Source organism: Mixophyes fleayi, chromosome 2 (assembly GCF_038048845.1).
Source record: "Mixophyes fleayi isolate aMixFle1 chromosome 2, aMixFle1.hap1, whole genome shotgun sequence".
In the NCBI taxonomy this organism is placed as follows: domain Eukaryota; kingdom Metazoa; phylum Chordata; class Amphibia; order Anura; family Limnodynastidae; genus Mixophyes; species Mixophyes fleayi.
Window position 1 is genome coordinate 296426461 of NC_134403.1, and position 27933 is coordinate 296454393.

The 27933-nt window shown below is 39.0% G+C and overlaps 1 protein-coding gene across 1 annotated transcript in view; it reads left to right on the top strand.

Annotated features, from left to right (window-relative positions):
- Positions 1-27933, top strand: part of MID1 (midline 1) — a 251374-nt gene that overhangs the window by 78356 nt on the left and 145085 nt on the right. Inside the window, exon 2 of the mRNA XM_075196451.1 lies at positions 13295-13684. The gene's annotated coding sequence lies outside the window, so the exon portion shown is untranslated. The remainder of the gene's footprint in view (positions 1-13294; positions 13685-27933) is intronic.

The following is a 27933-nucleotide window of genomic DNA, read 5'->3' on the forward strand; positions in this document are numbered from 1 at the left end:
TACGGTATATCAGTTTTAATTGTAGTAGCTTAAAACAGGCCAAATATGAGTTATTTCTGCTGGTGACCCAGTTGGTTGCAACCATATAGTTCCATATATCCTTAAATATTAGGGATGTGCACCGGCGACTTTTGGTGTCACGTGTTTTGTGTTTTGAATTCAGATTTTCTTGAGGTTTTGGGTTCGGATTTGTTTCGCAAAACACCTACCGAAAGGTTTTGGTTCGGATTTAAGGTTTTGGATTCGGATTTTTTTTGAAAAAAGCATAAAAAGTTCAAAAATCAAGTTTTTGGGCTTATTTTCACTCCTACGCTATTATTAACCTCAATAACATTCAATAACAATCATTTCCACTAATTTACAGTGTATTCTGAACACCTCACGATATTATTAGTCCAAAACGTTGCAACGAGGTATCTTTCTGGACTGCGTAGTGGAGTGGTCCCCACAATATAATAAGAAAACCATCAACTGGTCTGAATCGCACCAAAAAATGTACCTGGACTGCGTAGAGGAGTGGTCACCACAATATAATTTAAAAACCCTGAACTGGTCTTAATTACACCAAAAAATGTACCTGGACTGCGTAGAGGAGTGGTCACCACAATATAATTTAAAAACCCTGAACTGGTCTTAATTACACCAAAAATTGTATCTGGACTGCGTAGAGGAGTGGTCACCACAATATAATTTAACAACCCTCAACTGGTTTGAATCGCACCAAAAAATGTACCTGGACTGCGTAGAGGAGTGGTCACCACAATATAATTTAAAAACCCTCAACTGGTCTGAATCGCACCAAAAAATTTATCTGGACTGCGTAGAGGAGTGGTCACCACAATATAATTTAAAAACCCTCAACTGGTCTGAATCACACCAAAAAATTTATCTGGACTGCGTAGAGGAGTGGTCCCTACAATATAATTAAAAAACACTCCACGGGTCTGAATCGTACCAAAAAATTTATCTGGACTGCGTAGAGGAGTGGTCCCTACAATATAATTAAAAAACCCTCCACGGGTCTGAATTCCACCAAAAAAGTTTATGGACTGCATAGTGTAGTGTTCCCAGACAATATTATTTAAAAAGTTTGCAGCAACAGTCAACGTTGTTTAATATCTGCTACACCTCTATCTGGACTGCATAGTGGAGTGGCCCCGGTATTAAATTTGGTACCGGGGCCACAATACCTCCTCCAACTTCCAAGTGTAGTGTTTATAACATATAAACACTACAGTAATTCTAGCAAGTCAATACCTCTTGTTTTAAATAATGACAGGGCATTTTACTTTTGGTTTAATTTTTTGAATTTGTTGACATTTTGTTTACTTTTTGAACATGGCAAACGACTGTTGAATGGTCACATAATGCCAAAAAAAGAGTTGCAAGATGGAATTGTCCTTGGGCCCTCCCACCCACCCTTATGTTGTTGAAATAGGACATGCACACTATAGCAAACCAATCATTTCAGCGACAGGGCCTACCAAACAACTGTGGCTGAAATGTTTGGTTTGTTTGGGTCCCCACACCAAAAAAACAATTCATCTCTCCCTGTACAAACTAAACAGGCTCTACTGAGGAAAGATGTCGTCCTCATCCTCCACCTCTGATTCCTCTCCCCCTACAGTGTGTACTCCACAACCACAGGTCCCTCTGTACTATCTGGAGGGCAGTGCTGTACTTCATTGAGAAATTGATTATTCATTTTTATAAACATCATTTTTTCAACGTTGTGAGGAAGCAACCTCCTTTGCCGCTCACTGACCAGGTTCCCCGCTGCACTAAAAACTCTTTCCTAGTACACACTGGAGGGGGGACAACTCAGGTAAAATAGAGCCAGTTTGTACAGGGACTTCCAAACTGCCTTTTTTTCCTGCCAGTAACAATATAGACTGTCTGACATGTCTATTTGGATGGTGTCAGCAAAATAATCCTCCACCATTTTTTCAATTGTGACAGCATCCAATGCAGCGACAGTAGACATGTCTGCAATAGTTGGCAGGTCCTTCAGTCCGGACCAGATGTTATCAGCATCCCCGCCAGCGGCTCTTTTAGGAAAACTGAGCTTTTTCCTCGCAGCCATAGATGTGGAAGAAAATGAGGGTGGAGCTGTTGGCATGTCACGGTCCTCTTCAGAGGACAATCTCCTGACCAGCAGGTCTTTGCACCGCTGTAGACTTGTGTCCACCGGAAACAGAGACAGAACATACGCTTTAAACCGAGGATCGAGCACGGTGGCCAGAATGTATTCCTCTGACTTTAAAAGAGTGACCACCCTCGGATCCTGGCAAAGCGTACGAAGGGCTACATCCACAAGAGCTACATGCTTGGTGTAATCGCAATGGTTTACCAGCTCCTCCCTCACTTTCTCCAGCTGCTTCTGCAACAGCCTGATCAGGGGAATGACCTGACTCAAGCTGGCAGTGTCGGAACTGACTTCTCGTGTGGCAAGTTCAAACTGCTGTAGAACCTTGCACAACACGGAAATCAGTCTCCACAGCGCTTGACTCAGGCGCATCCCCACTCCTTTGCCTATGTCGTAGGTGGCTGTGTAGGCCTGAATGGCCTTTTGCTGCTCCTCCATCCTCTGCAGCATATAGAGGGTGGAGTTCCAGCGCGTCACAACCTCTTGTTTGAGGTGATGGCAGGGCAGGTTCATGCTTTTTTGATGTGCCTTTAGTCTGCGGTAGGCACTGGCTGAATGCCGAAAGTGTCCAGCAATTTTGCGCGCCACCGCAAGCATCTCCTGCACACCCCTGTCACTCTTGAGGTAATGCTGCACCACCAAATTAATGGTGTGGGCAAAACATGGGACGTGCTGGAAATTGCCCATATTTAATGCCCGCACAATGTTACTGGCATTGTCTGACACCACAAATCCCCATGAGAGTCTAAGTGGGGTAAGCCACTGGGAGATAATTTCCCTCAGTTTCTCTAATATGTTGTCAGCGTTGTGTCTCTTATTAAAGCATGTAATACACAATGTTGCCTGCCTTTGCACGAGCAGCCATTTTGTAGATGCTGCTACTGATGCAGCTGTTGCTGTTGCTGCGGAACGGGATGCATCTACCCAGTGGGCTGTCACAGTCATATAGTCCTTCGTTTGCCCAGAACCACTTGTCCACATGTCCGTGGTTAAGTGGACAGTGGGTACAACCGCATTTTTTAGAGCACTGAGGACACTTGATCGTACTTCTCTGTACATTTTTGGTATCGCCTGCCTAGTGAAGTGGAATCTCGACGGGATTTGGTACCGGGGACACAATACCTCCATCAACCCTCTAAATCCCACTCCACTGATGGCGGACACCAGGCGCACGTCTAACACCAACATTGCAGTTACAGCCGCAGTTATAGGCTTTGCAATAGGGTGACTACTATCGTATTTTGTGGTCATGGCAAACGAATGTTGGACGGTCAATTGTTTTGTGAAAGACTTAGCGGTCTTACGACTTCCCCTCTGGGAAGATAACCGACTAACAGCAGCAACAGCAGCAGTGGCAGTAGTAGGCGTACCGCTGAAGGATTCCTCGGATGAATCCCGTATTGAAGAGGACTCAGTCTGGCTGCTGACTTGGGCTGCAGGACTGAATCTGATGGAGATCGTGGAGGAAGTTGACGAGGAGGGTGTTGCTGGTGTGTATCCAACTGGACCACGGGATTTAGGTGTCCCTGTACCGATGACGGTCCTAGCCCCAGTTCCTGAACTAACCACTGAACTATGAAGGTTATTCAGGTGACGTATAAGGGAGGATGTCCCTAGGTGGGCAAGATCCTTACCCCTGCTTATTTGAGCTTTACATAAGCTACATATGGCCATACATTGGTTGTCCGGATTTGGATAAAAATAACTCCAGACCGAATAGGTGCATTTTTTGGTCTTCTGACCAGGCATGACGATGGGCTTTTTCATCCCATGGACATCAGCTGTTTCCCCCCCTGGTGCCTCATTTTCAATAACCACATCACCATCCTCATCATCAAGTTCCTCCACAGCGCCAGCTACATCATCAATAGCCTCCTCCCGAGCCACCTCTTCCCTTACAGTGATGGGAAGGTCAGGCTTGACAACCACCAACACCCTTGGACTCGCCTTGGGGATTTGTGATAATTTCTCTTTAGAAGGCAGAGTTGTTTGCTGTTTTGTTGCTGACAGCATAACTCTCTTCAATTTTTTGTAGGGGGGGAGGAGGAGGAGGGCTAAGATCCTTGGGTGAAGCTGAACCACTAGTCATGAACACGGGCCAGGGCCTAAGCCGTTCCTTGCCACTCCGTGTCGTAAATGGCATATTGGCAACTTTACGTTTCTCCGCAGATGATTTTAAGTTTCTCTTTTTGCTACTTTTACTTAACTTGGGCTTTTTGGATTTTACATGCCCTGTACTAGGAGATTGGGCATCGGGCTTGGAAGACGACGTTGATGGCATTTCATCGTCTATGTCATGACTAGTGGCAGCAGCTTCAGCATTAGGAGGAAGTGGGTCTTGATCTTTCCCTACTTTATACTCCAAATTTTGGTTTTCCATTATATGTAGCACAAGAGAGCGTACCCCTAAGCCACACACACTCGGCAAAGCCTTTAAAAATTATATGCAAATTTTTGGTCTCCATTATATGTAGCACAAGATACTGCAGAATGTGTGAACTTGGTAATATTGCAGTACCAATGGGCTTATACTGCAGGATTGGTTGTGCAAATTTTGTTGTAATTAATATTTTTTTTAATTATTTTTTTGTATTTTTTTTATAACTTTTTTTTAGTTTTTTAAACACTTGGGAATAATGGGGAAATAACTATGCCCTTAGAAGCACAGAGCACAGGACACAGCACTACTGGACTGAACAGGACACAGCACAGGACCCAGCAGCACCACCACTGAACTCAGAAGGACAGAGCACAGGACACAGCACCACTGGACTGATACTGAAGAATGTGTGAACTTTGTAATATTGCAGTACCACTGGACTTTTAATGCTGAATGTGTGAACTTGGTAATATTGCAGTACCAATGGGCTTATACTGCAGGATTGGTTTTGCAAATTTTGTTGTAATTAAAAAAAAAAATAATTATTTTTTTGTATTTTTTTTTATAACTTTTTTTTTATTTTTTAAACACTTGGGAATAATGGGGAAATAACTATGCCCTTAGAAGCACAGGACACAGCACCACTGGACTGAACAGGACACAGCACAGGACCCAGCAGCACCACTGAACTCAAAATTGACAGAGCACAGCACACAGCACTACTGGACTGATACTGCAGAACACAGCACAGCACAGCACAGAACTAAACAGCACAACACGAGATCTACCAGGACAGAGGACCACCTAACACACCCTCCCTCTACCCTGATCAATGCCCGAGTGAAGATGGCGGCGACTAGCGGGGAATTTATAGGATCCGAGTATCGCGAGATCCGACAGCGGGATTATGACTCCGAGCCTCGGTTTCAGGTTTTCATTTGGTGCCAATACCCGGATCTGTCTCGGATCCGACTCAGATCGGAAACGTTCGGGTGGGCTCGGATTCACGAAATCCGAGTACGCTCATCTCTATTAAATATATGTCATATTTGTAGATGATGGATCTCTATCTGCAGCACACCTGTACATTTTCTGTATCTAAAGGTCATTTTATAATGTGCATTGTGCACTATGGACCTCATTTAGATTTAGATGAACAAATACATCTTTTACATACACTCCAAAATCTGTTCGTACACTTACGATTCTGCGGCTGTTTTGTCAGATTCATATATCTTAAGATATGTGCAACTTGATATCTAGCATAGATGTGTCCAGAGAAAAAAATGGGACAGTCATTCATCTAATAAGAAACTTGCATCAGGCCTATGTGACCAGCAAAAATATACATTTTATAGGTGTATCTTAAGAATGTATCTGAGCTAAAAATGGATACAATCCTTAAGGGCAGAGGTTGACTTTCATCTCCACGCCATTACTGTAATGAACATGAATGACCCTGACCCGCCTCTCCAAACACAAAATCATCTCAAAAACACTCATCTCAAAAAACATTATTATTATTATCATTTATATAGCGCCACTAATTCCGCAGCGCTGTACAGAGAACTCACTCACATCAGTCCTTACCCCATTGGGGCTTATAGTCTAAATTCCCTAACACACACACAGACAGACAGACAGACAGACTAGTGTCAATTTGTTAGCAGCCATTTAACCTACCAGTATGTTTTATTTTTGGAGTGTGGGAGGAAACCGAAGCACCCGGAGGAAACCCATGCAAACACGGGGAGAACATACACTCTACACAGATAAGGCCATGGTTGGGAATTGAACTCATGACCCCAGTGCTGTGAGGCAGAAGTGCTAACCACTTAGCTGTGCTGCCCGAATGGATGGATTAAACATGGATTTAATCTGTGATCATGCAAAAGCAACACGTTTTATGCAAGTCAGAAATGGACTTGTGTCCAACTGTAAATGAATCCCTATTTATATTCTAAAAAGGCCATGGTCGGGAATTGAACTCATGACCCCAGTGCTGTGAGGCAGAAGTGTTAACCACTTTGTCACCGTGCTGCCCCTTCATGCAAGTGGAGAATGTCAGCTGGAGACACACTCATGCTTGCTCCTGGGCAACTTCTTTCTAGATCACAGCTTTCCTGTCTCATTAGTATAGAGTAGCCGTAGTAGGAAGTCCCCGGATGTGAGCAGGAGCCATTTTCTGTAGCCGATATTTTCACATATAGAGCACAGGGATGAGTCTGTTCTTTTTAAGATGAACTATGCACAAGACACTATAAAGTAAAGCATCCTTTAGATTAAATATGACAGATCCTCTTTAAAGGTATTTACAGAGTTATTAAGTTCCTGACATTTTCAAACTTTTCCCACATAGGGTTAATAGTGAGAAATTATATTTAAGATAATCACACCTTTCAGTGTAAAGCTAAAAATGGTTTACTTTTCCAGGAACATTTTCTATATTAGCCTTTCCATGAATGAAGCTGTAGTAGATGGCCAAATATTTTGGATTGAAAATACTTACATTTTATTCTTGAATACATAGAACAAAGAACACCCATAATGTATACATAGATGTGAGCCAAGAATGACACTGTTTATTTAATATGTATTATTATATGTTTAATACTGTGCTAGATGTTTAGTCTCACATTAAGTGGTATAGCTTAAAATGTTATATTAACCAATGCAAAAGAAACAAAAAAATCTAATAACCTGTAAAAAAAAAGTGTCACATATGCTGCCATAGAAAATATGTAACATCACTTGAAGTGGAATTTCTAGCACAGCATGTGACTGGAAACGTGGGGTCTGCTTGTTGTAACAGTTTTGCTTTTTTTTTACATCAAGCTTCATGGTTTACATAGTAAGCCCCAACGTCTTAGACATTTTAATTCCTGATAAAGTCTCCAGGTCAAGAGTTCTCAAATATGCACATGGCATAGCTACAGGATACTGTGCCCTGAAGATAAATCTAAGCCAGCGACTACACCTGCTTTGTCTCATGTCTTCATCCTTGTTTCCCTCCCTTGTTTCATGTTTCTCCCCCTTTCGTCCATGTCTCTTTGTCTGCTCCCCTTTGTCTCATGTTGTCTCACTTGTCTGTATCCAAAGATATCAATTCTTGGAAGAAAGGCATCCAATCCAGTTGTAACTGTAGTTAATGAATCAGCCATCATCAACTCCCTGTTTAGATTCTCATTGTCTAACAACTCATATCAATTGGGGTTTGAAAACGCACTCAGAGAGGCTGGGCAGAATTCTCCGTCTGACTTTCAGCCAACTGGCACCGTTATAAAGTGTGCGTCCATGGACAGTCCATCCTTGTTGTAGGATAATTTTCCTGGCACACAGATGATTGGATTATCAATCAATTTGGCCACCTACATTTTGAACAGTTCAATATCATCATTATCACCATTTATTTATATAGCGCCACTAATTCCGCAGCGCTGTACAGAGAACTCACATCAGTCCCTGCCCCATTGGGACTTAGTGTAAATTCCCTAACACACACACATACACACAGACTAGAGTCAATTTTGTTAGCAGCCAATTAACCTACCAGTATGTTTTTGGAGTGTGGGAGGAAACCCATGCAAACACGGGGAGACCATACAAACTCCACACAGATAAGACCATGGTCAGGAATTGAACTCATGACCCCAGTGCTGTAAGGCAGCAGTGTTAACCACTTAGCCACCGTGCTGATCAAATTGCAACGTGTAACGTTGTAGATACACCTGGGATCTGGCCTTTCAGTGCAAATCATATGGAAGAGGGTCAAAGATCGGACGTTACCCCTAGCCAAGGGGACAACATGTGATTCCTGTTAGGAGCACATGTTATAAATGAATAGTGGTTATGTAATTAGTTATAATTCAGTGTTAATTGCGAACGCGCTTATAATTTGGTACTATTTATAAATAAAAATGATTTCAGAAACAATCCTTTCCTTAAAATAAGCATTCATTTTGAAAGTGGAGATGTTGCCTATAGCAACCAATCAGATTCTAGTTATCATTTATTTAGTACATTCTAAAAATGACAGCTAGAATCTAATTGGCTGCTATAGGCAACATCTCCACTTTTTCAAACACTCAGTGTAGTCAATAAATACCCCTTAGTCATGTTCAGTTTAAGTCTGTTGTACCATCCATCTGTTCCTTCTGTTGAGGGGCAATCCCACTTTTGCACCTGATCCACTTGCCCCTCCTTATTTCCAGAATGATGTTCTTTGGGGTCTAATGTATAGATCTGTATGAATAAATTAAAATGTGTATCCAAGTGTCTGCTGAAACACAAGCACTTATCTCTGAATGAATGAAAGGTGATTCTTTTTGTAAAAAACTAGCAAAAATGACCCGGTCATTGCCTGGTGTGAAATTGATTTTTAAGGAGCATTGCCTGTGTTTGCGTGCAAAGTTGTGTTTCCTATTCTATGAATGTGAATGTAAATAGCTTCTTATTTTTACATTTTTGAAGGGACCTGGAAAATTGGAAAATGGGTGTGAAATCTGGGCTAGTGTAAAAGTAAAATTCTAAAAACACCCCAAATTGAGCAAATAGTTTCAGTTCTGTATACTGTACGGCTCGTATGCAGTATTTTAAAACACTCAGATTATAAAACATGAACTAGTGTGCCATGAACTAGGAGGTGAAATGTGTATGATGAACAGTGACACTAATTGTATCATTAACTTAATTGTATCATTGTTGTAACAGTTTTGCTTTTTGTTATATCAAGCTCCATGGTTTACATAGTAGGACCCACCGTCTTAAGCTAGGTACACACTACAGAAATTTCAACCAACTTTTAATGCCGAGCGATTTTACATGTGATCGATGGTCCGATCGCTCGGTCCATGGACTGCATACACACTAGCCTTGTTTAGGACGATAAAGGGAAGAGCGGACTTTCCTTAAGCGACTTTTTACAGCCATGTTGTCGTGAGCAATGACTGTAATTTCGTACTCACTGTTGTTGATCGGTCGGAAGTTTATACACACTACACAACGGAAAGGAGATTGGAACGAAAATATTAAACGGTACGACCAACCAAATGAGGCGACAATCGTCCATTTGGGCAGACTTTCGACCATCGTGTCACTACACACACTGACCCGACTTTTGAACGAGCGGGCGTATGTCGGCTGATTGAGCCGATTATTGGACGAAAACCGTGTAGTGTGTACCCAGCTTTAGACATTTTAATTCCTGATAAAGTCTCCAGGTCAAGATTTCTCAAATATGCACATGGCATAGCTACAGGTTACTGTATGTTGCTGTTTTATGTATGTACAGTTTTCCCTACTGTACGGCGCTGCGGAGCACTGTGGCACCTTACAAATCTATTTTAATGATAATGATTATAATCATAAAAATATCATATCCCTGCCCATTCAGGGCCTGATTCATCAAGGAAGGCAATGCCAATATCTCACTATTAAATTGCTCTGCCCATGAGCAGAAACTAACTATATGCCAGAGAACGCAAGTGTATCCAACCCTTACTACAGCCTACGATTTCTGGGGCGAAACAGGGAGGAGACTGGGTGCATGCATGTAGACAATGTACAGTAAGAGCGTGCCAAGCTAGAGAGCACGCAGCAGTGTCCGATTTAAGTTTTGGGCATCTCTAGGTAACGTGTTTTTCTGCTGTATCACTTGCATCAGCTACAGTAGAGATGTAAGCATGGCTGTCAAGAGGAATTGGGGGCCCCAGTACAGCAACCTTTGGACCCTCCCCTCACCCATAGATGAGCATACACGCGCCATCTGCTGGAAAAAAAATTATTAAAAAATACGAGTGAAAAAGAAACAAAATCCTGACTGCTGGCTTCCAGTGGAGGCCCAGGCCCCGGTACATGGTTGAACCCGCCCTCGGAGGTTATCTGTATCTGTGATGTTATGTTACAAGGAATATATTAAGGCACACATATTTTTATACCGGCCTTGATTTTTGTTGTTTGTTTAACTTCAACCTTGTTTTGATTTCGGAATATAAGAGTTATTTATGACCTTTACATGCTGGACAGTCTGCATTGTGTAGTATGCCCCTCAGAATCCAGGCATCCTTTTCTTTAGAACATTTATTGTGTAGATCTGTTAGTTAGAGAACAGGTTAATGGCCTTGTTAAGATGGCAGTTTGAATTTTATGGTCATGTAGTTGAGAGGCTAACAAAGTCATTTTCTTAACATTTTTTTTTAAGGTAATTAAGAAACATACTAAAAGAAAACACTATTAAACAGGCTCAGAGCTTTGTTGTTTCTGGTTTAAACATGACAAACCACATTGGTAGCTATTTAAAAGACTACCAACCTTTTAGAAACAAGCATGAGAGTGCCTTCAAAAGCTCACTTGGTTTTAAGTGATGGCATATTTAACTAGAGCAGTCAGGGCTAAAGCTAGGTACACACTACAGAAAATTACTGCAGATGCCATTTCTGTAATGATTTTACAGACGAATGAAAGTCCTGATGAGCATGCAGATGTACGTGTACACACCTACATGATTACCTTCAGATCTGTGTTCTTCATCTCTCATAACCAACTGATAAAAAGATTGTGACTCTGCACACTCCATAGAGATCCATGTACACTGCCGGTCGTGAGTGCATACACACTGCAGAATTGGAACGACATTGTACCATCATTGAACAAGATGTTTAGTCCTGTTTAAAAATCTAATCAAACAATACAATGTGCTTTGGAACGATACTCGTTCATCTTTGGAGCGTACCCACTAATGTGATATCGGACTTAACAATTGTTTATTGTGTGATTAGCAAGATAATTGGTTGAAAAACCTGTAGTGTGTGCCCAGGATAACTGTAGTTTAGCCACTGCGATATCTTAGCTCAGTGTGATGTCACACCAGTGGCTCAACCATATTCTTACATCTGATGGTGCTCTCACTAATCAGCTTTTTAAAGAGCAAAATTATAACATAGTTGTGCAAATTTATTTTTTAGAACTATGTTTACATATATTAATAAAGAATTGTGTGTGTAAGCTCCACACCCTTAACATTCTTCTTTAGGAGACCTCATTAATGTTAGGCTGGCATTATGGTAATACTGGCCACACATGCGACACTGCAGCCGATATCGACCAATGTGGTCCATTATCAAAATTAATCAGATCACTGAGGCATGTTGAGAAATGCGGAGGGAAGATGACTACATATGCATCCTATTGGCCCGTGGTTGAGGTCATCTTACAACCACACTTACAGGTCCCCTATTATATGAGAATTGATTCGCCGCTCTGCCCAAGGGACCAAACAGCTTAATCTCATTTAATTTGGCCACCACATATGGCAAAATGTTATTTTGGTGGTTAGCTTAAATGTTCTAGCTTGAATAAAATAAAATAAAATAAAATACAATTAAAACACAGTACTACTTATCAGTAGGGATGTGCACCGGCCACTTTTGGTGTCTCGTGTTTTGTGTTTTGGATTCGAATTTGCTTGAGGTTTTGGGTTTGGATTTGTTTCGCAAAACACCTGATGAAAGGTTTTGGATTTGGATTTATTTTAAAAAAAACATAAAAAGTGTTAAAATCAAGTTTTTTGGTTTATTTTCACTCCTACGCTATTATTAACCTCAATACCATTCAATAACAATCATTTCCACTAATTCCCAGTCTATTCTGCAGAATCAGGGAACTTTGTAATATTGCAGTACCAATGGACTTATACTGCAGGATTGTTTTTGGATATTTTTTTAAAATTTATTTTTTTTATAATAATTTTTTTTTACATTTTTCGTGCTGTGCTGTGCCCTTCTAAGGGCATTGTTATTTCCCCAGCACAGCACAGCACGAGATATAGCAGGACAGAGGACCACCTAACACAACCTCCCTCTACCCTGATCAATGCCCGAGTGAAGATGGCGGCGGCTAGCGAGGAATTTATAGGATCCGAGTATCGCGAGATCCGACAGCGGGATTATGACTCAGAGCCTCGGTTTCAGTTTTGCAATTGGCGGAAAATACCCGGATCTGTCTTGGATCCGGCTCGGATCGGCAACGTTCAGATAGGCTCGGATTTCAGATATCCGAGCCCGCTCATCTCTACTTATCAGAGCTGTAACTTAAAATATTAGCACCAGGGCCAAGAGGGAAAACACCCTAGCCCTCAATTTTAACCAAACAAACTGAATATTTATAAACTGTAACTGCGCCCCCCTTCAGCATTACGCCCTGGGCGGTCACCCCTCTCGCACAGCCTTAGTTAGGGCCCTGCTACTTATGATATAGTAACATGTACCTGTTCAGCCGCAAAGGGTCACAGGAAATTTATGTTAAAATTACAACTATGACAGATTACCAAAAGCAAAGAACAATTCTATTCATTCAACAGAACGATGTGTATGACTAAATATACAGGAAGCTCTTCCGCAAACATTAATTCCACTATACAGTCACTGGGTACTAGAGCAAACAATACAATCACTGACCTTAAACAAAACCAGCTCTTGTGATAAAGTGGGTAATGAGATAACCCCCAACCCCCCCTCCATCTGGAAAGATAAGGTGATCAATGAAGATAAGTGTTGGCAACAAAAAAAAAACTCATTCTAAGTAACATGAATTAACTCCTATCCATCCCCTTTGTTTGCATAATTGATTTACTGCATGGTGAAACTAGCTGCTATCATGTAAAAACGACGCTTGTATGTTTTGTCTGTTACTCTGATTGACAGTGTAAAAGAAAAATATGTTGTATAGTGAATGCCGTTAAAATTCTTTAACCCTTAATCTTCCTGAAATAGAAAATGTGAGCGATGTCTGTGCATCCACTCTCAGCACCCAGTTGGTTAATCCGTATAATCCGCCTCACAGAGCACACCACGCCCACTAGCCCAGATTGGACGAGCTCTCTGCTGGCCCTGAGTCACACAGTCGGAGCAGTGGTTTGAAGTGGAGGCGGACAGCTGCCTCTCCCTGCTTCTCACTTCCCATAGGCTGAGAAGGGGACAAGATTCCTGCAAAACTTCATATTGTCCCACCAAAAAAGTCTCAAAGTGCAGGAACATTATTCAAAAGGAATGAGCTGATGGATTCTTTCTCTTCCTGAGCCCCAACAATCTGCACCGTTTTAGCGAGGACACATTATTGTATTGCATAGCTGTATGGATTATGGGATTCTAACCATGACTCAGGTATGGTACATGTGCTGGGCTGGGAACTATGAGCTAGGTGCAGCTTGCGAATGTCAGTCCGCTGCACGCATGTGATCTGTAATCGGGAAAGTTATTTGCAACTTTTATTGATCAATGACTTGCTTTGTTTGGATTTAAATGAGATCCCATAGAGTGAATAGTCATTGTCTCCTTTTCGCTGCATTGAGATTATGTAAATGAATCTTTGTTGGAAAAGTGCAGAATTTACACAGTTTCTCCTTTTTAAGCGTTTCAATCAGGGAACTGTCACACAGAGAATCCGCGTGATATACTTTCAGTGATTACAGTAACCAGTGATAGAGCCTTATAAAAATGTGTCTAATGCATACGTACATCTAAACAACCTGACACTCCTGTGTTGTGCATGCCGAAGTATCATCACTCACAACTCTGTTGAATGCTCGGAATTTTTAACAACTGTGGAATTTTTAACAACTGCCATTATATTAAGTGCGTCTCGTGATGTTTATTAAGATATACAAGTGATTTATGCTCCTATGATCAGCAATTACGTGCAGAGTACACCCTGGTGACAGAGATGTTTATTGGAAAGGGGAATCTGAGTAATGCATCCATATGCAAAAGTGTATTAGTTAATTAGTGGTTGGGCATTTACTCTGTAGGAAGCCTGGCACAGCTTATTGTGTGTGCTGTGTGCCTGCTTTGATCGCTTAGGTGGTAAATAGACATGCCGGGTAACTATGGGAACCTCTGCTGTAGGTTTGTGGGAACAGAAGGGATGCAGGCAGCGGACAATGGCCAGTTTGTTAACATATTTGTGGTTATGATCAGTATTTAGAATCCAGCCGATTTATGTAACCCGAGTTGGCACTTCAGGAGTTTGCTGTCTGCATCAGTCATTTGACAGCTTTTACTAAATTGTGTTAAACATTATGAGGACATGTTGTACCGATGTGCTCATTTGTCAGCAAAGTTGTGTGTGTGTGTGATAATAATCCCTTTTAGTGAGAATATTTGTGTTATCAAAACCATAAACCATTTGCTGTCTTCAACTAAAGATAAATATATCACTGGACTCTTCATTGTGCACACAGATACATATCATTTAGTGGTAGATCAGTGATTTAGTGGTAGATCAGTGCCTTTGTGTTTGTGTGTGTTAAGTCTATAGCGTTGTGATTGCTAATTCTAATGTAACTCTTTTTATCATACATTGGACCTTAAATTGACAACTTTTTCTACGAGTAGTTATGGTGGGATACACTGACATGAGTTTAGCACGGCCTCATCATTATGACCCCTGACCCTATTACATAAGTAAAAAATATATAATTCTATTATTCATTAACTTATTGCTGGGGATTACATAGGATATGTATTTTATGAGATATAACAATAAAAATGTCAGCTAGTCTCAGTGGAGGAGAAATGTGTTGGTGGTAAAAGCTATTTCCATTGAGGTGAAATTAGTTGGTCCTTGTTTAAGGTGACCTTTGGGTGAGGCTTTTTCTTATCTGTATCCACCAGACCATAACGACACAAAATGATAGTGTTGTTTGGTCTAGTGCACAGGCTGTCAGTAAGCACTATTAAATATACACCATTCCACACTAATGCAGATTGATTGCAATTACCAGCCTGTAGAGGTCAGACTTGAAGTTTGTAATACACAAGAATTGGCGATAGTAATTTTCCAGTATATAATGATCTATATGGAATGATGTGATGATGACTTTCTATAACAGCAGTTTAGGAATGTCATGAATTTCAAAGTCAACATATGTCAATACAGTTACCCTTCTCTTATTGAAAATTTAATACCTGTATGTTACATGTCTGTGTTATTTAGATATGCAAAACCATATGCTTCCACCTATTTTCTTAAGTAAGTAATAATAAACTAAATGCAACTATATATGTACTTCTTTGTTTCTGCAAAGCCACAAATAAGGCATATTTATCAAGAGCTTTAGTAAAAAGTATACAATAATTCTGTATATTTAAAATGTATTTTTTTTATTTGGTGTTTTCATTTATTACTTTTTAATTAAAAGCATACACTGCTACTTGAAATATATCAATATTTAAACTGCCTTTATTTCATGATTTTGCAAGCCACATTGTGTAGTTTGGTAGAGACAGATTCAATAAATTAATATTTATTTTCATCAACTCTAAGGCCTTGTGAACACAAGTGATAATTTTAAGTGTATAACACACATTCTGTAAGCCTATTTATTAACAGCTATAACGCAAACACAGGGAGAAAATACAGGGCCTCATTTGGAGTCGGACCTAATGTGCGTCTAAGACGTGGAGGAGTGGGAGTGTGCCACAGCTTGGTAGGGTATTACGAGTGGCAAGCAACCCCAGTTGCGTCCCACTCGTAATATCCTACCGAGCTGCAAGCAGTTCCTGCAGCTAGCTAACTACTTGCGCCACCTAATTCCTGCCGCACATTTTTAGCCCTTTTTTGGTGTGTTGCGTCGGTGCCTTACTACGTGTAGTATTTACTTACATGGACACACCTTTACAATTCCGCTTTCAGCCATTTCCCCCGTAGGGAGTCGCAAGCTGTTGCAAGTGTAAATTGCGTCCAAGTTGCAGACGGATATGGTGCTTGCTGCAAATGCGTGATAGTGGTTTTTTTTGGTCGATGCGCCTAAGAAGGACTATGTGCCCAACTCTAAATGAGGTCCACAAACTCCACATAGATAGGTCCTTGGTTGTAATGGTACACATGGTCCCAGCGATGCTGACCATCGTGCTGTTAACCGGGCTTCAATTCTGTCAGGCCAGAAAATAAAGTAAGTAAACGGACCTGTGTTATATGCACACACTTTCTAATAAATGTTCGCTTTGGGTGAATTTTGACAATATCTACAGTGGATTTCTATGGGGACACTTATGAAGTATACTTAGTACAGTAGGGAAGCTTTGAGACATGTTAATGAATACACTTATACAATTCTGTAAAAGTGAGCATGAAATACATGGTTTAATGCATTTCAACGCTGTGTAGAGCGTGGGGTCTTTCTGATTTTGTATATCACAAAAAAGTCTTGTATGTTGTAGCAGTTACTGCTAGTATGGACAGAGTATGTACTTATTGTAGTCAACAGCTGGTAAAAATTAAGTAGAAAATAATAGTGTTGAGCGGTGTCTACTGACACTACTGTAATGAACACAGTGGACACAAACATGTTGCCTCTCTACTGTAACACTTCTCTTTACACTGCTGCTAGTAATGCTGGGTACTAATACTACAGGCTGTAGATGTGTATCAAATAGCTAACTAACTGCAAGCCTTTTTACTTGGCTACTTTTTCCCAATGATTCATGAACATTAAGTTTGGTTAATAACTTTATCATTATGGATAAGAATGACTAAGGCATTGTTGCTGCAAGAGTTTGCAATTCCATCTGTTAAAGAATGAATACTGTTGTTTTCATGGAGTTTTATGGCAGTCTGTCAAATTGCTCATGTGCTGTGCACTGTAACCCAATTGGAGTTTTAGAGACAACACCACCATTTATGAAAATGCATCTATACGCAGCTGTCATTGTCTTACATCTTTTAAAGCTACCTGTGGTATAAGAGCAGTTACTGGCATAATAAATAATAGTTCTTCAAGAACAAAAATGGTAAATCATGTCATTAAAGTTGTAGTGAGACTTTATTTTCAATTATGCATATAAATTGTGAGTAGTTAACTGCTGAATAATGGATCTATATAGACTATCTTCTTGTTGCCACTTACATAATTGCAATTGTTCTGTTATAGGCTACGCATACAAATGTGGATTTCTCACCTTTTAGGTTAAATTACTGGCTTGTTCATACATACCCTGCTGCAACTTTTTCAGAATACATGGATTTGTCATTTTGGCTTCTCTCTGATTTTCAGTCATATATTTATATTATCAGGTGGAGTTTGTTATTTTGTTCATTCTGGTTTAGGTCCCTGTTCTTGCTAGCTCTCTGCATTAAATTTAATTGCAGCCTGAGACTGGCTTTGTGTCAACTCTCAGGACAGCAAATATACAGAACTCTTTGATATAAAGTCATGGCTGAAAGCATGGAATGAGGCCAGAACTAAGTTTATTGCAGATCTATGAAATTTTACCTCTCCGAGTATGAGGCCTAACCATTTTCATTAAAGGCACCATGTTATGGTTATGTAGATGGCTGTATATGTGTGTGTATATATATATATATATATATATATATATATATATATATATATATATATATATATATATATATATATATATATATATATATATATATATATATATTTTATTTTGGAACCAACTTCCATCAGTGGTACAGAAAGTCTGCCTCTACTCTGTATACACTTATTCTCCAAACCAAGGGTAAAGGGGAATATTTGTGGTGACACGTTTCTAGTTACAGTATGTAACAGGCTAGTAAGTCTTCCAGCAATAAAGAGGATCATTTTACTTGCTTGGGAATAAAATCCCACTTGAGCCTTCTAATATAAAATAATTTATTAGGGTTTTTAGAACAAATAGCACTTTCATGTTGATACAAGGTGTCAGATTTTACACAATCCTAAAGCTGTGTCCTTCCTGCCTTTGAACAATACACACCATCAACCTGAAACTAGCAGCAGTTCTGTTTTACTACGGATAATTATGTAACCTTCTTTTCAATGTGACTCTAAAATATAGGTTCTGGCATATTAAAATAGAGACATTTTTAACCATCGTGTGCGTTTTAAATGATGCACTAAATCACACATATTCAGAAAGAGATATACCGACGCACCAGATAATCATATACCCAGTCTATTATTGTAATATTTGTTATCATATGACTGGGTTGGTGCACCCTACACACGTTGGGCTAATATTCACAAAGAAAAAGAGAGTAGAAAACGTGTATATTAGGGGCACTCTATGATTGTTTATTTATATAAAACATACATTTTAATAGTTTATTTAAAACGATAGTAGAGTCCCAAAATAGTACCTTAGTACCACTAGTAGCGAAATAAAACCAAAATAATAATCAAAATGAATTTGTTAAAAAGACAGAACCAACTGCCTAGCCTCGCTGTGTAATGTGTTTTACAATTCCCTTAATTATATTATATCTGGGTAAAATCGATCATCATGCTGTCCAGGTGTCTGGCATAATAAGCAATTTAACCAAATCAGTATAGGCACTATTAGAAGTGCAAGAGAGATGAGCTATATCATTACAAACAGTTCCTATTTGCGTACATATGATGTTATAAATCTAATTCAAATAGATTATATCCTTTTAATACTTTATTGATGGAGGGAGAAACAATTTAATAAAGTTGAATACATAACATTTGGGACAGAATCAAAACCATCATATTTTCTTTTATAAGATAATTAGGTCTAGATATTCTAATATAGTAAGAGTTGGTAACGCGATTATATTACATCCCGTTGTACACAACTGTGATCTCCTTTGTCGCAGAGAACACCAAAGTAGCTACCATCCAGTATCACTCCCTAATGAAATTGGTATAGTGTCCCTCTCAGGACTACAAACAATTCCTAACGTGCTGACTATAACCACGCTCCCCTCTAGACAAAGCTGTGGGGTAAGGTGATCATGTAGTATCAGACCCCCTCTGTTATATTATAGCCCCTTAATATATTATAGCATATCTCCCTAGTTTATACACATAGCGGCAGCATGAGTCACATATGTAAGCAGCACAGCGAGGCGAACGCCGACGCGCGTTCCGCTTACTCGCTTGTTAAAGCGCGTCGGCGTTCGCCTCGCTGTGCTGCTTACATATGTGACTCATGGGGAGCGTGGTTATAGTCAGCACGTTAGGAATTGTTTGTAGTCCTGAGAGGGACACTATACCAATTTCATTAGGGAGTGATACTGGATGGTAGCTACTTTGGTGTTCTCTGCGACAAAGGAGATCACAGTTGTGTACAACGGGATGTAATATAATCGCGTTACCAACTCTTACTATATTAGAATATCTAGACCTAATTATCTTATAAAAGAAAATATGATGGTTTTGATTCTGTCCCAAATGTTATGTATTCAACTTTATTAAATTGTTTCTCCCTCCATCAATAAAGTATTAAAAGGATATAATCTATTTGAATAAGATTTATAACATCATATGTACGCAAATAGGAACTGTTTGTAATGATATAGCTCATCTCTCTTGCACTTCTAATAGTGCCTATACTGATTTGGTTAAACTGCTTATTATGCCAGACACCTGGACAGCATGATGATCGATATTACCCAGATATAATATAATTAAGGGAATTGTAAAACACATTACACAGCGAGGCTAGGCAGTTGGTTCTGTCTTTTTAACAAATTTATTTTGATTATTATTTTGGTTTTATTTCGCTACTAGTGGTACTAAGGTACTATTTTGGGACTCTACTATCGTTTTAAATGAACTATTAAAATGTATGTTTTATATAAATAAACAATCATAGAGTGCCCCTAATATACACGTTTTCTACTCTCTACTTTTTCTTTGTGAACTAAATCACACATGCAGGGCAACTAAGTGAGTTTACTAAAGGAATGTCTCAAAATGAACATCTGTTGAGGTACACAGATTTGGTAAGGTATGTTATGGATGATTTGCCTTTAGTTATGTGGATATAAAGTTGAACCAAGTACAAAAGATGCTTCATTTAACATCACATGCAAGAGTTATTTATTAATATACTGGAAACTAAAGGAAAAGATATTATTTATTTACACAGCATTAATAACACTAATAAAACAAGACTGGGTATTAATAAACATACAAAGAGGTAAGAGTGCCCTGCTCGCAAGCTTAAATTTACAGAAAAATAGGAATTTGATACATGAGGTTAGGTGCCACAAATTTACAAATATAAATAATTGCATAACTTAAGTTGGCCATATATATATTATAATCCATTTTTTTTATTCCTACATTTTAGATTCAATTGTTTTAATCAAACTACAAGCAAAATCTGTGTGGGTAACAATAGATTCCATACATTTAGACATCGGAATAGACCAAAAATTTGATCTGGGCTCATTGCTTGAGTTGGTCACTGGCTAAAAAATCCTAGTATAAAAAATCCTAGTATTTATGTCCACTCGTAATGATGTTAATGCTGGCCGCACACTTTACGATATCGCAGATCATATTGGACATTGGACCTGATATTGGAGCTAGTTGGGCCCTAAAATGACTACCATGCATAATAATCTAACAAAAGTCAATCGTTCCTTTATTGGGCATTTTGCTAAATTAGGTTGCAAGGGGACCTCTATCGACCAGTGTGTGATGTCCTCTTCCAACCATGTCAGCCAATGTGTTTGGTCAAACTGGCCTAAATTGGATAGCCCTGTGTGTGGGCCACCTTAAGGCTAAGCACACATTGCAATCCAATTGTGCTGCTCAACTTCCATGAATGACCAGATCTGCAACCAATTTGACCACATACATGGATGGCCAAATCATCATCTGCCAAAACGCTCAATAATGATTCAATACATTTCGAGCATTGCAGTCAGTTGTGTGGCACAATATTGGTTGGGTCTACTACCCGATACCACAGCATGAGTGACCAACATTATGCAACTAGTCTGACTCAAAGATGAGAACTGGAGCAACATATAGTATATATACCAAAAAATCAATCTTTATCAAATGTTGTGCTTTATTATTGATCCAGCGCTCATCCGTTAAAATATCCCAGTTGTATAAATTGCTCATATCCCAAATAAGAGTTACTTTAAGTAAGAGCTGTGGTTTATTCTTGTTTCCATCAATAGCGGATATAAAGTTTTAAGGACAAGACAAGAGTTTGCCTTTTGATCTTCAGAATGTTGAGGATTGGTTTGAATGAATATACACTGTAACCATTGGTGGTATTATACAAGATTTGCTATAATTTTAAATGTTGTTTTGATCATTAAATGGGGATGTACCTATTGTTCTTTCATTTCAGAGGCAACCAACAATGTGACTCCTAGAAAGGCATGTATTTAATTTTAAATACAATTTTGCTTATAGCTTAGCTCTGTTTATTGAAATAATCAAGAACAAAGTAAACGTTACTTGAAATAAGCCTGTTTTGGCTATACAGGGAGCATAACAAAATACCCATTCCAATATACATTTTGTGTGACAATGACTGCTCATTTTGCAGGAAGGGAGAGTAAGACATTTGACCTATTTTTTTTAAGCTGCTTGAAAATGATGTCAGTGAGAGTCATGTGACAACTATAGTTGTTTTGGTTCCTTCGGTAGTGTTACCTTTTAATTCACGTCGTATTCTCCGAGTACTAACACTACTGATTTTATTCTTAGCAGCTGTGATGATTATTAAAAATATGCAAAAACAAGGGTCAAGAATCTGAATCTGCAATGTTTATCACTTATTTTCTATTTAAATTAGTGTATTCCTGTTACTGGATTGAAGCATCTCCACACTAAATTTCTCCATATGGATTTCTCCTATATTGTATTACTCTTTTTCTTCTACTCTCTGCTGTTTGGAAAGCTTTTTGCCACTTAAGAATCCAAGTTACCACCCACCCTTTTAATACAATAACTATTTGTGGAAAGTTAGCACTAACCTTTGTGATCCAGGACTTAGCCTGGGGCTGGAAACAGTGTGTATTTTCTTGTGTGTGGTATTTATTTAGGTAATCACCCTTTTAATCAGTCACAAAACAATTGCCATCTCTCCAAGGGTTTTCCTTTTGGGCCTTTGGCTTTTATTAAGGATGAATCTTGTTGTTTTAGGGAAGGGTCTAATCAAGAAGGTATGGTGCTAATTGCTATTGGTACCTACATGTCTAATACCATTAGCATATAATTAAAATCAAGGTTACGTTCCCCAGGCTTAGTTAAACACTGAAAAAGTGTGTGTGTATGTATGTGTGTATGTATGTGTGTGTATATATATATATATATATATATATATATATATATATATATATATATATATATATATATATAATTATTTTTTAACTAGTACCACATTAATATTTGGAGAAATACTTTTGTCGTTAAACCATATTTATATACTTAAACAGTAAACACAACTAAAGCACTCGCACATGCAGTCATTTGTTTTCATTGAGCTTTTTATGCACACACAGAAAGGTCTACATATAACAAACTAAATTTGATATTTTGAGCATGTGCAGGAAAGAGATTGATGAGTATTGAGTGATCAAAGTTTTTTTTGTTGATAAAAGCATAGAAGATCTTTCTGTGTGTCACGTGTAGTGGTAATTGTAAGAACTCATTGATTTGAAAAATGTTGTTTGTATCTCAGCACTAAAATATTTATGTGTAGCAAGTGTTACTATGTCATTATGTAATGTATTAGAGTGTAGATTTTCCATAATTGTAAGGCAATGAAACTAGATACTGATGTGGCATAACATTTGCTTAGTCGCAGTTCTCTATTAATTCTGATAAGACGTTTGAAGAGGGATGGACGGATACAAAGTGCCGGGGCTTGCCTGGTGACCCTGGCCTGAATGTGTAGTGGGAGGAGTCACCAACCTGCTGTGTCCCCGTACCAATAGGAGGCTATGGAAGGGGCCGCAAGAAGTTTCTGTCCTGGGGCCTGATACTTCTCTTGGCAGCCTGATTCTGATAATCCATATGCATCAGGATCTTACCTATTATTACCCATTCTAAAAAGGTCTGTTAGTCTGATATCACAGCTTCTGTGACCTCAAAGTACAATGCCTGAGAAAGATCTGTGTGTGTGTGTGTGAGAGAGAGAGATCATTTTTCACTTTCAGTAGTGGGTCCCATTCGGTCAGAAACTGATTGTTTGGTTCATGGGGCACTCTGTATGATCAACTTGTGAGTTGCTAGCATTACCATTAAATCAGCAATCCCATGAAAAATCAGGGGTGTTTTTTGTTTTTTTTTGTATTCCATAAATCACTGTGACAAGCTATAAGAATAATGTTGGAATTTACCATTTTTCCCTTGCTTTTTTTTTTTTTTTTATTCAGGCTGCTATTAATGATTTATGGTTAATGGACTACCATGGCAACCACAGTCACATAGCACATGATATGGTGAGCAGAATGGCTTTGGGAAGCCCCTCTGAGCTCAGGCTACTCTGTGACACCACCTTATCCCCCTCTGCCATCACGTGACATGCCAAGAGCTGTGAGCCTTATTTGTGTAGCAGCATGTTTTAAAATGTACTTAACTTGCTATTTAAAGAAAAGAAAATCTTCTATGTGGGATTGCTGCTTTAGGTAGAGTAACAGAGTAAGTGACCCTTGTTCTTTATTGTTTTGGGACTCAAAATTCATGAGTCTCCCAGTCTTTTCAGGAGAATAGGCAAGTGTGAAATAAATGTATGCCATTTTCATTATATGTATTATGCTTCAAATTTCAAGGAAGAAATCTTTCTCCTAAGATTTATTTTTGAATGGACAAATAGACGTATATCCTATGTCTAGATGTTTGTATTCATACACACGGGAATGCTGCAGTTTTGAAAATAGACCTGTAAATTGCTAGCAGATAAACAGTAAAAATCAAATAACATATTCTCAGAGCAAATGCAACATTTTCATGCATAAATTGTTGTATGTTCCCGAATGAGTAAAAGAGGATAAGCAGAAGATATTCATATGTGTTATATATAAAACGAATAAACACATCTTATTTAAATGTTTAGATCTGCTTTTAAGTGATTTTTTTTTTTTTATGACCTCATGATTTTTTTTTTTGATTGGCAGATCATCCGTTTTTGAGACTTTGGTATAAGCATACACTGTAGCGGTCTTTTGACTGCACTTAGATTTATATATTTGCCATTCTATAGAAAGTCATGCACAGAATGAGGTCATTTTATACTTGTAGAAAACTACACATTTGCAAGTACACTGAAATTTGACAGCTTTTGCAGCAGCTTTTGCTTTTAATATGATTTTTCTGTGCATTTTAAGAACATCTGGATGCCATAAACAACTAGCATGGATCACAGGCTGGAAGGATAGGAAGAGAAGCAGGCGTAAGTTTAGTATCTGGCAACATATAGTGGCAAGGAGAGTAGACTGGATAGTAACCAAAGATCGGAGCACAGGCGAAAGTGGAGGTAACTTTTAGTGAAGTGTTAATTGTCAGTTTACAGGACCTGCAGAACCGGTTTATATAGACTCACAAAGTGTGGCTGGAAAAATAGACAGGAATTGTAAATTATGACATCCAGAGCAAATGGTTGGTGACTCTAAATACTCTAGTTTTTTTTTTTTTTTACAGCAAATGGACAATGTGACTTGTGAGTCACACCGAGGGGGGTTGAAGCATAAATGAGTAAGATTTTTGAAAGAAGTGAAGTGTACATTTACTCGTCTCCTCAAACCTGGGGGTTATGTATCAACATCATACATAACCCAGAATGGACACGTTTTTACGTATGCAAAGTGATGTTTAGGGGCACATTTATCAACACTCCCAAAATATGAAAAATAGTTTTCAATCCTTATCGCATTGATAAGGATTGAACTATTTCTCATATTTATTAAAAAACCAGCACAGCAACAGCAGTTCCAAAAAAACTGCTGTTCCTGTGAAGTGGAAAACATACTTACCACTGCCTCTTCGTTCCCGAAGCAGTATGCGGTCAGCAGGGCTCCTCTTCTCACTCCAGTGCGCATGCCCCGAGTGAAAACCTTGGGCATGCGCACAAACATCTCTGCTCTCTCTCGGCAATTATAGTTGCAGAGAAAGTGAGTGAGTGGCAGGGAGGAATCATGTGATCCCTCCACATATGCGCTGTCCAGCTCTGCTCTTCGGAGCAGAGCTGACAGCACTGAAACTTTTAATTTATGATGTACGCCAGCTTCAGCTACATTATCGTGATTAAAAAGTTAATTTCATTTATTGTTAAATAGCGTTACTGTGCACTCCCCATACACTGTTATGGGGAGTGCTCAGTAAAACGACAGGAGATGCAAAGCAGCAGATATCTATGATATCTGCTGCGATAAATAGCAAATTAGTGTTTAATCCCTGAAAACTGTTGTTTTTGGGGATTTTACAGGGGGAAAACCTTTGATAAATAGGCCGCTTAGGGTTTAGTGTTTCAACATTCTATAAGTCAAAGCATATATTCAGATTTGTTTCCATTCTCTCTTTAGGACAACAGCTACAAAACACAGGTACATTATTGTACAGTACAGAGCTTCGTTAACTCCTTTATCACTGAGGATTTCTCACCCCTGTGCTAAGCCTATTTTGGCACTTTCTGGGCACACAAAATGAGAGCATGCCTGAATTTTTAAAGCCAATATTTGGGAAATTTGGGCATTAGAACCCATCCGTCTCTGGATTTCTGAACACATTCCGTAGTGTAAGGTTTTATTGTGATTGCAAAAAATAACTTCTACGGGACCACATAATTTGAAAGCGGGAACTGTCCTCTTTCAAATGGGGGTTTCCCATACTTTCTGGGAGCCAGAGTGGAGAAGATTATGAAACCTCACCCCTTACTTATTTGAACTCCTTCAGTGAGGAGTGGGAGCCGTTTGAGGTATATGTGCAGGATGAATTCTACTCATCCTTAGTACTGAAGAGGTTAATCAAGTTTAACCTACTACACCAACCCCCCACATATGAGTAGGTCCACTATTTGAAAGCTTTGCAAGGGTCTACAACTGCTGTGTTGAAATCAGTCTGCATGGGTGTAGTACATATTAACGGGGCTTTAAACACCAACAGTGTTTACAGCGACAAAAACAATCTGAATCGTAACACACCCACATGTCAAAAACACAGACTTACGTATAAACAGACACACCACAGTCCCGATGTGAATAGAGGCAAACTCTTGAACATTGTCAGACTGAACCGTGACTTGCATATTGAAAGCGGCAATGCGACGGACCCGGCGTTGGTGTTTACAGCACCGTTAAACTGACTACCACCGGTCTGCACGGAGCTATTACAGGTGCCAAAGCAAGAGAAATTTGCATACCTCAACCCTGTCTCTGATTCTATATGTAAATGCTTGCTATGAGCATGTGGATATAGTTTTAAAATAATTTTTACTGTTTCATAAAGCCATGACATATAGGGAAGCACAGTTCTAGCTGCCTTGAATACTTGCCTGTTGGAATGTGTTTAGTAAGATCAGCCGCGCCTCTTAATGACCACAGCAAATGGTAAAATATATAGTATTTTTCATAAGGAGTTATATTAAAGATTGCTGCATCTTTTACTTGTCAGTGTTAGTTTATCTAAAAAAGTATCCTAGTAATGGCCGCTACCCCCTCTATAACATTTTGGTTAATGAAAAGTCAACAAATGTTGGGAAATATGACCTACTGTACCAAGATACTTCTGACATCCTTCCTATTGATAAGCATGGAAACAATAGCTGGCTTTCAACTTGAAATGTTTATTTGAGCATGAAAGTCACCAAATCTGCTTAACTGTAGCATGAAACATAAATTATACAAGCTACATTAGCATCTTAGTTGAACCTTAAGTTGAACAATGATTGAATGTTAGTGAGAGAACATTTCTCTCTGTTCATCTGTGAAATATGGAGTTTCTTTAATGAATGCAGCATTGCTGTTTATCCTGCATTTTAGTTTCCTCACAAAATACCCTTGGCACAAAGTGTCATTTTTGGCGGCAGAGTTGTGTTTTCTGTTTCTCATATAACACACTGCCCTAGAGCGACAGGGAATTGCCCTAAAAATGTTAGTGCAGTGTTTGGAAGGTCACCAAGACACACACATGATTCACCAACAATGAGTTCTGTTCATGGAAGTTTTTTTTTCTATACTTTCTGTTTATACCTTACAAAAAAAATTATTTATTTACATATTAGCGGATAGGTTGAGATGCTAGTGGAGTTTAGGTTCTCTATTCTTAAAAACGGTGACACTGCTTAATCATGAAAATGTTTTTGTAAATAACTTCTATTATTGTTTAACTACAAACATATACTATGTACAAATACATTAAAATATTACAAGCATTAGATTTATTTTACTGTCTATAAGAGAATATTGTAATCCTATAGTTGGTGGTAAAATATATCCGTTTAGCAACACAACTCGCTTATCATGTAAGGGGCAGATTCAGTTCTAAGCAACGTGCCGCCAGAGTTAACAGGGAGAGACTCTATGACGATGTCCTGCCTGATGTCCACTTATTTTTGCTTGTACAGTGGAGATTCCTGTACCGTAATAGCCTGAAGTGCGCAAGGCTCCAGAAGCACATCACAGTTAGTTGAACTCC